This window comes from the organism of the source record quoted next, unplaced genomic scaffold, assembly GCF_019419815.1.
Source record: "Pyrus x bretschneideri cultivar Hongxiangsu unplaced genomic scaffold, Pyrus_bretschneideri_v1 Contig42, whole genome shotgun sequence".
Taxonomy (NCBI): domain Eukaryota; kingdom Viridiplantae; phylum Streptophyta; class Magnoliopsida; order Rosales; family Rosaceae; genus Pyrus; species Pyrus x bretschneideri.
In genome coordinates this window covers 3,045,777-3,061,821 of record NW_025999746.1, presented here as the reverse complement: position 1 = coordinate 3,061,821, position 16,045 = coordinate 3,045,777, and positions in this window count along the sequence as shown.

Genomic DNA, 16,045 nt, shown 5'->3' with positions numbered 1-16,045 from the left:
ATCCGAAATGCATTTAGGCACACCAAGCACCGGTCAAGACTCTTGTCCGGTTCAATGGATTTATTTAGTACTTCAAGCCGATCTGCCTATCTGTGTTTTTGCTATGCTTCCTATGCTTCCTATGTTTTTATGGAAGTTTTGTTATCCGTGCGAATCGGCGTGGCTACGTTCTTTAAAAATAGTAAAATATTCAATTTAGAGTGTATAGTGCATACCGATAAATGAGGAATGCCAAAACCGCTATGGATAGTCGACTTAGACCTACATGACATAATTGATCAATACACATATTCTAACATTTCACCTTCCCCATATATTCAATACATCGCTATGAAAAGATCATATTTATGACATACGATTCACTTTTAAGATGCCTTGGTAGCGAAATGGTAGACACGTGAGACTCAAAATCTCATGCTAAAGAGTGTGGAGATTCAAGTCCTCTTTAAGGCATAATATTGAATATTGAGAATGCTCATTGACTTGAAATAAATTTGATAGCGGATCACGTATGTTCATGAAGTTTTCATTTGCTTTTCGCTTGCAAGTGATGTAAAGATAAAGTATGTCCCAAAAACCTATATTTGAAAATGGTTGACCTCTTGCTCTGGTTTAGGATCGGCGGCAACCCTATTGTCTACCTTGTCTCCTCCAACACACCATGCCACCACTACCACCCTCCATTTGTTTCCCTTGTGTCCTGCATCGCCCCCGTCCCCCCCCCCTCTTTCTTTCTCCCCCTCCATTTCCCTTACCTCGCTTTACTCACCCCTACACTTGTGCCCTACCTCCTTTCCCCCAGCCTCGTCTTTCTTTACCCTCCCTTTTCCCTTACCTCTCTTTGTTTCCCTTACCCTGATGTCCTGCCTCCACTCCCACTGCGTCGTTTTTCTCCCCCTTCCTTTCCCTTACCTCGAGCCTCCTCCTCCCCTTCCTCATCCCTTCCCGCACGGTTATTTACAGGCAACCCACAAATGGCGTTTGATGAAGACCTTCTTCTTTCTTCTATCCCTCTCCATCTCCATCAAGCGTGGCCTTCCTTGTGCCTCTCTCTTGAACAGGAAGAAGTGAGCCTCAATCCTCAAATTTCGGTGGTGGGCCTGAGCTCGATCTTATATTGGGTGCTTTCTCTCTATCCTTTTGATTTTCTGCTCACAACTTGGAGAAATTCAATTTGCTGCACTAGGTTGAAATTAGTCCCTAATTTATCTCGAATCCTTAACCCGAACAACTACTTAAATCTCTTTCATTTGTGCATCACACGAGAGCTCTCCTCTACCCTCCACTCCTCCGCTCACAAATACTTAATTGCCTACTAGATGCTTGCTTTTGATTGAGAAGCTTCTTTAGCCATTGTGTTAGCTACCCACCTCGAGAGTGAATCGTTGCTTACTCAGATGAAGGTGTGCAAAATCACTTTGTAGTTGATTTGAGTCTCCGGGCCGCATTCTACGGTTCTGATGGTACTTTGTCTTCTTGGTTTGTTGGCGTTAAAATCGAAAGTCTTTCCCTGTTAGTTGTTGGTTATGGCTACTGATATCTGTTGCTAAGCTTTTTAGAGGCAAATTTTATGTATTCTTTGTGCATCTTTTTTGTTGTTAATGTAGAGATTAGGTTAATTCACTTGGGACTGTTTTGCTTTTGTGGTTTTGTTTTATGACCCTTGTATTTTAGGCCATCTCACCAATGGTTGGCCAGAGGGCTCGTTTTAGCCTTCTGGCCAGCCAAGATCTTCCAAGATATTAATATTATAATGAACAATACAAGGCCTTATTTGTCTCCGTCTCCAACCGAGGGTCAAAGGGTCATATGGCTCGTTTTAGCTCTGTCACAAAAAACTGTTTCCAATCAAGGGCTAAAGGACCATAAGACCAAACATAATTTATTATTTAAATTTAAAAATTACAACAACTTGAATTCAAATCCAACAACTTAAATTTAAAAACTACAACGATAACTGGCCCAAAAAACCAAAAAAATTAGAACTTAAATTTAATGAATGGTTTAGGTATTTGTAGGGAAAAAAAAATAGAATTTTTAAGAATTAAAAAAAAAAAATTGAATACAATGGCTAGTTGACTAGCCGTTGTATTAAAAATTTTTTTTTTAAGCAATCTTGTCGGTTATAACCAACAGGATTGCTCTATTTTCTAGCCAGCCCTCTAACCCTCTCCGATTCCGTGGTAACCGACAGGATTGCTCTATTTTCTGGCCAGCCTTGTAGCCCTCTTCAATTTCGTGGGATCCTCTCATATTCCACAGCCCTCTGACATAGCTCTCGGTTGAAGACGGTTTTCACATTATTTTCGGCCCTCTAGCCCTCTGGATCTTTCGATTAGAGATGGCCTAATTGGTGTTGACTATGTCACATGACCCGGTTAACAGATTGGTAGGGTACATAATGGTTGTGGCGTTGACTACTTGAGTCAACAACGGAGTCTAATTAGGTAATCACGTACTTTGCTTAGATTTCTTTGTTCACTGGGCCTGCTGGTAGCTTTTCTTTAAGTTTATCACTTGTAACATTTTCTTCTATGAATAAAGACTATGTTTGCCTTATTTTTTTATTTTTTTTGGACAATCAAAATAAATTTTATTGAAATAGAAAGCTAATAAAAGATAAGGACAACTCTAAGAAAGTCCAAAAAAACAAATGCCCAACTCCATAAACGAAAACCTCATTGAGAATGGCCCAAATTGAGTGGCCCATAGCAGCAACCAAACTGAAAAACCCATACAGCCACCTTCACCAAAACAGCCTCACTGCCATCACAGATCCGTCGTCACCACTTGGAAGAAGGGCCAAAGAACCAAATGGATGAACGGAAAATGAGGGTAGACAAGCTACCCGCTTTAGGAGCGCTTCCATAATCTTACCAAATAGTGCAAAATACACTTTAAATGCTACAAACCACCAAAGTGGTAGGAGAAGACACCCAATGAAACGAGCCGCAAAGATAGATGGTAGAAGATTCATGGTTAGGAGCGATGTTTGGAAAGGAACAAGGCAAAGAAGACAAATCTGAGATAAACTCAGAGAAGACTGAGACCACGCTTAGAACAATCTGAGACACAAAATTCTCAAAAAGAAAACAACCGAAAGCTAAATGCAAAAACAGATAATCTAAATCTCTAACCATGGTGGTTTGGAGAAGGGAAAAAATGTGGAGTGGGAGAAAAAGGGAGAGATGGGAAAATCGGGAGGAAAGAGAGGGAGAGAAGGGGAGAAAGTATGGAAACACAGGGTGGAAAAAAGGAGAAGAGGAAGAAGGGGGAAAATCAGGGAGAGATGGGGGATAGGGATGCAATAGAGAGTGGAAGAAAGGGGAAAAGGGAAAAGGGAGGAGGGTGAGGAGGGAAGGGCAGAAGCTGCCACCAATCCCAAGCCGGAGCAAGAGGCCGACGGCAAAGAGGGTTTCGGAGGTTTAAGCGCTTTGGGGGAGAGAGGGCACTAAGAGTTCCAGATTTTTGTTTTACAAGTTACATGTACCCAATTAAAAATCGATGCACGTGCCGTGTTGAGTCCCTAAAATTCGACGTGCTTTAATTGGCTGCAAGCGTAAGCTGAACACTTCACAAACGCAACCCAGGTTCCAGTTCCCTATTTCTTGTTGATTGGAGGGCAAAATTCCACATAGCCAGCCTTTGTAAACTTAGCAACAAAGCATAATAAAATAACAACATAAAAACGAAACAAAATAAAATTTACTTGATGAAAACTCTTCGAAATTTGATTTGTTAAGTCGCCAACATATAAAAAATTCAACTTAAATTAACACAATTTAGGGAAAAAAAGAGATGAAAGAATTGTAATATATCATATTAACATTTACATCAGTACTTTTTCTTTTTCCTTGTATAACAATCTAAATATGATATGGGATTAAACTTCCAGCGGCAGTTGTAGTTAAGAGACGAGGGTCTCAAAGCAGTTGAGGCCGTCCAGTTCCACCGCGAACCTCGGCGGCGACCTCCGGCTCTGCTTCTTAGCCTCCGGCAAAGACTCCATATTTCCCTCTTGCTTTGCTGTACTAATCGTGTTATTTGATGGAACTGCGGCAGTACTCTTCAGCTGCTGTGTGGGGAAGGAGGACTTCACCCTTTGGCCCAAGAACTCAGCACACAAAGCATCAAATGAACTGAAGATGGAATTCATGATTTCTTGAAGGTATTTTTCTGATCAGATGAACCAAAACTGGAAAACCCAATTCTTTTTTCCTTCGATTAAGAAACCCAATTCGCAAAATCGATAATTTGAAAGTGTAGAGAGAGAATTTGAATGTTTGATTGATGAGGGAGTTGAGGAAGAAAGGTGGGTATTTATAGGGAAGGAGAAAGAAAGTTCGAGAGGGAGAGGAAGATGCGTGCGGAGAGAAATAGCGTGGATGCTCTGTTCTGGAGTAGCCGCGTGAAGACTACCCTGGAAGTCCCAAGGAAGAAAGGAGAGGGTAAGAGACCAAATTCTAGGTCTTTCTATAGCCGCCTATGACTTGTCCAACCTTAATCCTGAAGTGAGGATCCTCGGATTTTTTTTGTGAAAATTTCAAAAATCTTTAAATCACATTCGTTTATTATACTTGTGCAGTTAAAAATTATTGTAAATTTTTTTATTTAAAATTAAATATAAACAGTACCTGATAAAAATTAGCCGCGCAATGCATAATGAGCGGATGTGATTAGAGGATCCTCTCTCGGGAAATTGTGCGCACATTGCGCACACTTGCCCAAAAAGGTTATTTTGTGTGTGATTAAGATAGACCCAGCGCGAATTTAGAATTTGAATTTTGAAGGATCTCAGTGTTAAATACAAGTTTTCAAATAGAAATAGAACGCGAAACGCATAAAAAAAATTTAAGTTTATTCAAATAGCCATTTCGTCGAACACTTGGTGAACTTGTTGGGTTAGCCAAAATCAAATTGCGCACATATATCAACATATGTTGAATCAATCTGATGAGCTATGTAAAAGAATTTGTCAAGTATTGTCGATGCAAACTGTCGAGATATGCCTCAAACACTTGGTAGGCACAAAACAAATCCTTACCAAACATTCAGAGAGTTTTTAGAAGACCTTCACATGTATCTTTTCTGGACTATTGGTGGTCTTGGAATGACCTTGGTCCCTAAGTCTATCCGCCCCTAGATACACGTGTCATGTTGGCATGATGTTCAGATTTTTAAATTTATTTGCGTTATGATATGAGCATATTTGATACCATTAGATGGATTATATTAGGACTTGTCCAGAAATGTTTTTAAAATAACTAAAATCAGTTTTGGTGAAATTCATTTTGGGTTCCAAAAGCACTTCAAGTGCTTCCTGCAAGGAGTAGATATCTGGTGTTTCTTCCAAAAAACACTTAAAATGCTTTTCCAGAATCCACTTAGATTTTTCCTAAGGATTTGTTTCAAAAATATTTTCACCATAAGAGTTTTCAATCATTTTAAAATCACTTTCAAACGAGTATTATTGTACACATGAAATAACAAATATAAACTTGAAAAATTAATGATAATTTATAATAACTCAAAACAAGCCTAAATTCCCTCAAACTCTAGGCCACCTTGAGTTTAAGTGGTCTAGAAAATTTTATAATCATTGCGTCGTAACTAAAGGCTACTTACACTCAAGGTGCTCCTTCTCACATATTGTTGGTAAGCGAAAACAGTTTACTTCTCAAATTAAAATATTCTTTGTTTTCAAAAAGTTGTGTTGTAAACCGAAAGAAAAAAGAGAACTGTGCTGCCAAGGTCCCTACATGCAAAGATGAATGGTAATAAACGATAACATTTGGCACTAATTATGTCATTAGTGGATTCTTATGATAAATGGTCCTAAAAGATAGCATTTGGTACTAATTATTTCATTAGTGGATTCTTATGCTAATGCGCTTAATTTTTAACCACTAATTATGTTGCTCCTTAAATAGTTCTTACGGTTAGGTGCGTTGTTTTATATTAATTAAGGACAAAATCAAAGATTATCTGCATATTTAGATGGTTATGATAAGATAAGACAAATATGGGGTATATAATTTTGAATTACGGAAGTTTCATACGAACGATCGTAAGCCATGATTCGTGGCAAATGTTCTAGTCATAAAAAATTAAATTATGGGATCCAACACCTTGACCAGTTAAACCTAATTTGCATACACACTACATGCTGCGTAGAGTACAACCAATTTCTAAGGATCTTTTTCCTCCCTTGGTTTTTGGTGATTAAAATATTTCTGCAAGTTGAAATTTAATCCAGAAATATTAATGAACTTAGCACAAACGATGCATAACGTACAACATGTATAAAATATTGCATCGGATGAGGATTTCTTCGGGTTCTCTTTGTGGACATCTTAGGAATCCTTATCTTCTAACCATTTATTGTACATCATGCGGTCAGTTTTTTGTATCTAATTTTAACAAAAAAAATTTAGATAATTTATGATTGCACGATATATGATAAATAGATAAGATATTAGTTGATTTATGCACGTTAGGTTTTGAAATATCAACCTTGGGTTTCCCATTTCACAGCTGGATCTAATATAATATGATGCAATTGGGCTTGAATATCTATCTAGTTAGGAACGAGTAAAGAACTAAATAGTGTTTGGCATATAAAAGGTCAAACGGTGTTTTATTAACTTGGTTTAGAGTTTATTTTGATATTTTGAATTATATAGTGTTCGATATCTAACGAGCTACGCAGTGTTCTATTGACTCGTCTCATAGCACATTCCGGTGTCGTTGAATATGTGTTTGGAAAGTTAAAAGGGAGAACGCGGACTTGTTGGTTCTTCGATACGAAGAGGAGCTGCAGCCCAAAATTGAATTTGCCAAGACGTATACTGTTGGATGGGATAGCCAACAGTCAAGTATTGGATAAGGATGGAAGGCATAAGACCACTTTCTCAGCTCAGTCAACGATTGGGGAGTTTTGTGACAAGGGAATGATGCGATCTCAAAAGGCTGCATTCATGTTTCGGAGATGGGTAGGTAGACAATGTTCTATGCTATTCAACCTTCCAACTTTTCAAGGCTGGAACTATTTAAAATAGGGCCTAGATTGTCTGTCATTCCCATCTTATACCCTTTCCATCTCCTTTTATATTTTGTGATCACGGTTAAGCCACACGTCAACATTTTATATTGATTTTTTTTTATATAAATAATAAAACAAAAAGCAATGGGAATATAAAATGTTGATGTAGCTTAACCGTGACCACATAAATAGAAGACGATGGAAAGGGTATGGGATGAGAATGACAGACAATCCAGGTCCTATAAAATATTGCTTTATGGATTGACTTCCAATATTTGAAAATGCGAAATTATAATTTTGGTTGGTTTTTTTAATTATGGTGATTTAAGTTTATGGAGTTTACTAATTGTTGTATTTGAAATTTAGGTTTGTATATTGTCACCTTTTTGTGTGCTTATCCTTAACTTGGAATGATTAGAATATAAATACAGAGCAAATAGTCTTCGGTATAAAGATTAGCATAAGGAGATCAAACTAGGAATAATAACCTTAACTTTAATAGATCGCAAAAATATTTTCGTATGTACTCCATAAAACAAAAGGTTTACGTATCATAGAGTACAATTAGTTCATCATTGTTTACCAAGTGGCCAGTAGCAAAGCAAGAATTGAACATTAAGTAGGTTTGTTGGAGGGTTTTACAAAGAAGAACAAGCCATCAAAGGTAGGTTGTAAAGACAGTGCATAGCTCCACATCCTAGGCTTTGGACGACGAGTTTCTGGACTTTCCACGTTCTTGTTCTTGTTCAGAGTAGCTTTATTATTCATGGTTGATGATTCTGAAGAACTCGGAGTGGTATCGTTGGCTTTGGAAGTTTGCTTGCAATTAGGCAGAGTCACACCATATTCGTCACCGAAGAAGTCAGCACAGATGCCTCCACCAAATCCACTGAAAACAGACATTATTTCACAGCTCACCAAGAGAAGGAGAAGGGGTTTGACGTTGATGAACAAAAAGATTATGAGTTGACGGAAGACTCAACAATTGCATTAGCCTTTATATAGACAAAGTATTCAGGATTTTAGAGGAAATCAGTTTCCCTTTTGGATTACGAATCCTAGTGAATATAGGAATTATGGAATTTGGTTAGCTTAAGATAAAATGTAAATAAATTAAAAATATTTATCTTAATTTGATTTCCAGTTCCTTCAAAAAAAAAAAAAAAAAAGTTAAAGTTCAAATAAATTAAAAAAGATTTATCGTAATTTGATTTGCCACTCAGGAGCCCAACCCAATTGGCCGAAGGGCACAAATCAACTGCCCAGCTTCTAAGGTTCTAAGGCTTTGCTTTCAAATAGTTCGTTTCTAAAACTCGAAAACCCAAATCTCAATGCCTCTTCAGAGGGGTTGGATCCTCAGAATTTGTGAAGTGTTCAAAGGAGTATTTATCGTTGTTGAGATCTTAGATCGATAAATCAACTAGCATTCATAACTCATTAAAATAGAGAGTAAAATGTTGCTTACCTCCCCTAAACTATTATGTAAGTGCCAATTTCTCCAATCAATTTACCTTGCGAACTTGTCGACCCTAAACATTACTAGGGGTGGTTCGGTATGGGATACCATACCGAAACTAGTATCCCGAATTCCAAACCGAAAATTTTCGGGACGGGAATTTGAAGACCAATCCCAAACCAAATTTTCGGGAATCCCAAATTTCGGGAATCCCAAAATATTTTCGGGATTTTGGGACAAATCGGGAATCCCAAATTGAAATATGAAATTATGAATTGTTCTTCAAATATATAATTCAAGAACACATTCATGAACTAGGAATTTCATTTCATTCACACTACCATTTAATTGAACACTGGCATGCTTGACTATTTTTATCATAGTCAAAATTCAAATTAATTAAACCCTTTTTGCAATCTGTTGAGAGACAAAAGAATCAAGCATTCTGAAATCATCAGCCCTAGTAGCAGCAATAATAATATCCACATGAATATCAAACAGAATATGAAAAATATGCAAGGTGTAGGGCATTCCAGGTTGCCGAGTATGAATTAGAAACTACTAGCATCAATTATAAAAGAATAATATATATATATATGTATAAATATATATATATAATAATAATAATTAATATTCTATATTTTCGGTTTGGTATGGGATTCCCAAAATATCGAGAAGCCAATCCCGAATCCCATACCGAAATTTTGGGATTGGTTTGGGATAGCATCCCAAAAATTTCGGGAATTTCGGTTTGGGAAATTTTTGGTTTGGGATAGGGATTTTTTCGGTTCGGTTCGGGATTTTCGGGAATTTTTTCCACCCCTAAACATTACTCAGCCTCACATGCCAAATAACTAATGAGGTAACTACATCATTCTGGTGAATATGGGTGTGCTAACTCAACCACCGAACTCAATCAGTGAGTAGAATGAATGTGGTGCTAGTGTCGAATGCGCTACTAACTCTGGTTATCCGAGCGATCAGGCCAAGGAAGGAACTCGGCTTGGCCTCTGGGTTCTAGAACCTGAAGACAAGGTTGCTTAATTCACTGCGAAATTCAGGATCTCTTGCACCAGGTTTGGCTGCCTGAACTATATTCTTGAGAATATGGGTGCGCCGAACCAATATCAAAATGTAAGGACACAAATACTCACAAGAGATAAGTGTGTTGATGGTAAATGTTGTTCGACAGTTCGAATGCCGAACTCTGAAATTGAAAATATCCGATCATATAAAGATGGTAACTTGGTGACACCTCATCTTGCAAATAGTCTAATGAGATGAACTCTTCCAACAAGGACTCAATGACTCCTTGTTAACAGAGACTTGGATAAATAATCAGCCAAACTCGAAGCAGTGCTGTTACTCTAAACTAAAGGTGCTCCTCGATCGCTTGATTCTGCAACTTCAATGCTATTAACAACACTGAAAATAATGACCTTAGCACGAAAAATGCATAACGTACAACATGTATATAATATTGCATGATACATGTGAGCTGATTTATGCATGTTAGGTTTGTGAATATCAACCTTTGAGTTTCACAGTTCACAGCTGGATCTAATGCTATATGATGCAATTCGGCATGAAAACCTATCTAGTAAAAAAATTCAACTTTGAGTATAGAACTAAACAGAGTGTTATATATAAAGAGTCAAACAATATTCTATTGATTTGATTTAGAGTATATTTTGATATTATCAATTGAACTAAACATCGTTTGATATGTAAAGAGTTACGTAGTGTTCTGTTGACTCGACTCATAGCACATTCCGGTATCATTGACTTTGTCTTGGAGACAGTTAGAAGGGAGAATGTAGACTTGTTGGTTGTCCAATATGAAGCGGAGCTGCAGCCCAAAATTGAATCTCCCAAGATTAATACTGTTGTATTATTGGATAGTCGCCTGTCAAGTATTGGACAAGGAATCAAAGATGGAAGGATGGAAAAAGACCACTTCCTCGGTCGGCGATTCGGGAGTTTGTGATAAGGGAATAACGCGACCTGAAAAGGCCGGATTCATGTTTTGAAATTAGAAGAAGAGAGGAAGAGAGTGGTAGAGAATGTGAGAGTATGAATTTTTTTTTTTTTTTTTAAATTAGAGATATGTTATGATTACATGTAAATGAAGTTTTGGAAGAAAAAAAAAACAGCAAAATTTGGTTGCGTAAAATTATATTTCTATCTCATATTTCTTATTTATGTTTTGTTTTAATTAGAGAGTTAAACTGGTAATTTCATAGAATTTTTGTTGACAATTAATGTTTTATTAATTAGTAGAGATGAAAGAAAAAGGATTTATCTTCGATTCGCAACCCACCTGACCAAATTAGAGGGGCCGAGAATCACATCTAGTGCTTCATCTTTATATCCTTTTTTCCGTTGGTGAACCCCCTGGTGCTTGAAGGGGCAGGGAATCCACTTACACCCGTAGCATTATCACAAGAAAGACCAAATATGAGTTGAAGATTCTTTGACCACATTCATAAATCTCCCTCATCATAATATTATATGTTTCCAACTACTTTGTAAACCAGGATGATGATTCTCTCCCCTCCTCCATCTCTTTCCCTCTCTTCCTCTCACATGCTTTTATCTTATTGTTTTTATATAAAAAAAATTAATATTAAATATTGACGTGTCTTAATTGTAATCGTTCAAGTAGAAGGGGAGAAAAAGAAAAAAAGATGTTATGAGAAGAGATAATCCTTATGACGCGCTTCTCACAATTTTTGATACAACTAAAAAGATCAATCTTTCTTGTGTTTGATTGATAATTAAGCGTATTTAAATAATCAAAAAAATCTCAAATTCTTTATAAAAACGTAATTTATCATAAACAATTATTTGAACTAGTAACATTCAATTCTCAAATTATTAGAAAAAAAAAATTAACGTTCATTAACCAAAGTGAAAGTTGTTGATTGATATAAAGAAACAAGAATGTTAAAAAAAGGATTATCGTACGCTAGGCGTTCAAGAATAAAAGTCAAAAGTTGAATATTCCAAAAGATGATAGCATGCGTGAGCAGGCTGACAGACTGACCAAAACGGCGTCGAGCTTAAGCAAATGAATGTTAACGCAACCAGTAACCACCCTCCCCCCCAAGAACTCGCAATTCCCCAAGCTAATGGGACCCACCCTCCTTGGTATCTAACGGCTCAAATCAAGGCATCTTCCTTTCTGCACCAAAAGAAAAAACCACTCTAACCTACTCTCCCCCTCACCCTACCTAATGGTGCACCTACCCCTATCAACGGGACCAGCCTACACCCCTCACACCCACCCTTCATTTCACGTCAACAAGTTTTTAAATAAGGGACCAATTGAGCCTTAGGCTCTATAGAAGACTGAAAAATGATTTAGAAGGTCCTCTAGAGACCTCGGAATGGACAGTGTTAGAAGAAACGTCAGTTTGGTAGGTTCGACAAGTGATGCTTGACAAGCCTAGACGCATGGCTCGACATGTCTCAACAAACGTCAACATGCCAACAAATGCTTGACAAAATGCCTTGGTAACAAAACTTAATGGAAATCGATAGGAATTTAGAAAAAAAAAAAATTTGACACATTATTTGTATCCAAAATAGTTTTGATCTGTACACTAGATTCCCTATGAAGTATGAATCATGGATCAACCACTAAAACATGCCCTGAAATGCTTACTTGTTCAGTTGTTCGATCCAAGTTAAGGAGTTCTTCATCTTACATTTAACGGTTTAATTACGTCGTCCAAACTAGAGCGTATACCTTTCAATGTCAGATTTTTTCGAATCAAACACCAGGCAATCACAACCATCCATCCATCCGACCAACCAAAAAAGCCAGCGTGGCAAAGAATCTCCACACGAAGCCGGATCTAAATTTAAAATTAAATCCCGTTAAATGCGGTTCGATGAAAGTCGCCCGCACCAGCGAACGCGTATAAATAACGGCCCGGCAGAGGCGCCAGCCAATGCCTCTCACCGCAACAGAAAATTAAGAAAAAAGAGAGAGAAGGAAATCGCAAAGTTCGGGTTCGAGATCCGGCGAGCCTCGTCGGGTTTCGACCACCTGAATTCGAATCATTAGTTTTCGGAGCTCCGAAACGCACCGTTTCTCTCCTCTCGTCGACTTCGAGTTCTCTGAAAATGAAGGGCTCGGGTCCTCTGGTCGCATCGGTAGTCGCCGCCTCCACCATGGCTCTGACGACGTCGTCCTCGTCCAACCAGGTACGCACAAAATTACAAAATGCTGCAAAGTTTGGATTTTGCTTTGAATTTCGTGAAATTGATTAATGGATCTGTTAATATATCGGAACTTTAATCTAATTACGGCATTAATTGCTTTTGATTAGGGTTTTTCTTCCCCGGCGACGAAGAAGGGCGGGAAAAATTCGCATACGGCGTCCGACAAGGATAAGTTCGAGCCGAGATTCGACGGCTTGAGGTTCATTGAGACGCTGGTGACGGCGCACAGATGATTAATTTGACGGCGAAGCTCTAGAGTTAGTTGTAATTCCCGCCATTAGAATTCAGAGGAAAAAAAAAACTTGTACTTTCCTTTTTCTTTCCCCTTTATTTTTTCTTAATTTTCCAAAGTTGAAGACTTTGGCGTTGATTTGTGATTGGGCCCCTTTTGGGTGTTTAATTTGGGTTCTCCAATCTCATAATTCACTTCAATTAGCATTTAATCTTATATTAATTAAATGAGAAGGTTTTTTTCTTATCTAATTTATTTATTTGTTTTTAATTTGGGGGTTGTATTGGGAATTTTCGTGATTTTCAGAAGTACATGTGTCATGGTTTGTACTTTCGTTTTAAATTGTCGGTAGGGAGTTGGGGTTTCTTGCTCGGATGGGGAATGGAATCCTTATCTGTGGACGAAATTATTTGGAATGCATAAACATAAGCTTCCAGTTCCAATTGGTGGGTTTTCAGAGTTGGAAATTACAGTTTTTTGGACGTTTTGTTAATTGTTAATTGTGTGTTTAATTTGCTTAATTAGAACTGATTTGCTGGGTTTGATTTTTGTTTCACAATTTCTTATAACCCAACGTGCTGGGTTTGCTTTGTTTGCCCTGTATTAGTTTTAAATTGGAATTAAAGAATAAAACCAGAGGCGACAGACTTGAACAAAATGTTTAAAATCGTACAGGTTAACGGAAGTTGAATACTTCGAGGAATATGGTCATTTGTTATGTAAAAGTTGTTTCTAGATGTTAATGCGGTTGTTATGAGGCAAAAATAAAAACGTTGCGTGATTTATTTTATTTATTTAATTTTTTTAAAAAGGAGATAGAGTTTCCAGCCGAGCTGGTGACGTGAGCTCGTGCTAGGTGGGTAAAGGTGTTTGAAATTTGTTCACAAACCATCGTTTACAGGATGTGAGGTTGTATTAAGCATGCCTTATGCTACTCGGATTAGTAAGGCACCCCACTCTGTACGGGTTGGGTAGCAAGCCAACAAAGATAGATCTTCCATACATCGTGGTAAAACGAGGACAGCATATGATTCAACAACCACCAGCAATTTGAGGAAGGGGTGCCATTCATATTCGTGGGTGCTTAAAGTCAGATTAAACATGATGAATTTAGCAGTCCATTTTTTCTCAAACCTTGAATTGTTTGCTTTCTATTTTTTATTCTGCGATGACTGGGCACCACATAAGTTTGTTTACAAAAATCATGTGTGGTCCAACGACTGTGATATTTACCTTATAAAATTACCTTTGTAATCCAATAGTTTTGATGACTTTGATCTGTAAAATGCTATAAAAAGCTTGTGATTAAGATTTAATTAAAAACATATAGGCCACACCTTGGACTGACACACCAATTAACTCCAGGAAAGTGCATATCATTTGTTGAAAACTTGAGGTGAACGTGAGTCATGAGTGATGATTGCATGCGCTGCTGCTCCCACATCGTTTTCATGCAACTGACGAATGCAGTGCCTTGTGTTGTAATTCTCCTGTTTCTTAATTTGCTTTTGTAAAATTAAAGAACACAAAAAACATAGCCACAAATCGAACAAATGGCCTACAATCGCAAGCAATACAAGTGGATGGTACGAGACTATGAGTATTAATGCGACTTTACAGCATGAGTTTCATTATCTTTCTAGTGTTCTTCACTAGGTTACTTGGTATTGGAATACAGTCGTGGTTTAATTAATTCATATTGTATAGACGCTCTTTTAAGGTTGTTGATAGAGTGGAAAACAGTGAATTTATATGTAATCAACATGATATGATTTTGTATTGGAATACGGTCATTGGTTTAATTAATTCATGTTGTATGCATGCCATTTTAAGGTTGTTGATAGAGTGGAAAACAATAATTTTATATGTAATCAACACGAGATTATTTGGTATTAATTGGAATACAGTCATAGTTTAATTAATTCATGTTGTATATATGCCGTTCTAAGGATTTTGTTGTCGATGGAGTATGATGACTACGCACGCAATCAACCTCAAGGAAATAAACAACCACATGCAAAAGCAACAATTTATAGTGGTTCAGCTACTGATTTTGCTTACATTCACTATGTGATCCCTTCAGAAACTTCATTAACAAAGAATGACAACTTTTGTTTACAGTTGAAACCCCATTAGGTTTGGTTGTTGAGAGTATATCCAAAATTGAGGAAGATCGTCACATAAGGAGTTCAGTTACTCCCTATATTGCTATTTGGTTTTGTAGCAGAATTTCAATTTCCTTCATCGACCCTAATAAAACCTAGGTCTTGTGTTCATCCATATTATAACACGTCGTGAAATGATTATACCACACAATTGTGTTCCAACGCGAGCCAATAATTTTTCAACAATTACAACAGTTGTAGGCAATTCACCTTATTAAGATGCCATGAATTCAACGTTAGGTTTTTCTTAAATTTGAACTTCCCCAATACTAAGTAAAAGGGTAAAGTGCAAGTAGTAATTTTATTGGCATTAGTAATTTTAAAGGGAGACTTTGGATGCGGTTCCTATTTATCAATATTGTTTTACTAAAACCTTGTTGGTTCTCCCTGAAATTAATGTGATATATGTTACTATATATTTTAAATTAAAAATTAAAGTTTATAGTTGTTTATGTTAATGAGATTTTAAATAAAACCCCATAATTTGTGGGATTAAATTAAAATATAAAATTAAAGTATACTATTGTGTGTGGGCGTGTATTAAAAAAAAAATTATTATACCAAAACATGGGTACATTCTTCAAAACAACACAAATAATAATAATAATAATAGATATTAGGCTTAATAACATTAGTACACTTCTTCGATAAAACTTGACATGATTACATTCTCAAAATCAAAGAAAAATAATGTATCCATAGAAGTTTAAAAATGGATTAGAAAAAAATTGAATAGATTATGTATATAACAAATTGGTACATTTAAGAATGGGTACATTTTAAGATTAAAAATTTGAAAAAATTTACATGAATGTGTGATAGCCCGTCCCTAGTTCTACGATTTTATAAATTTTAAAAGAATGAATTTATGCCCAATGCCCTAGAGGTAAAGGTTTTGACTTTCTTTGACCAACGTGTAG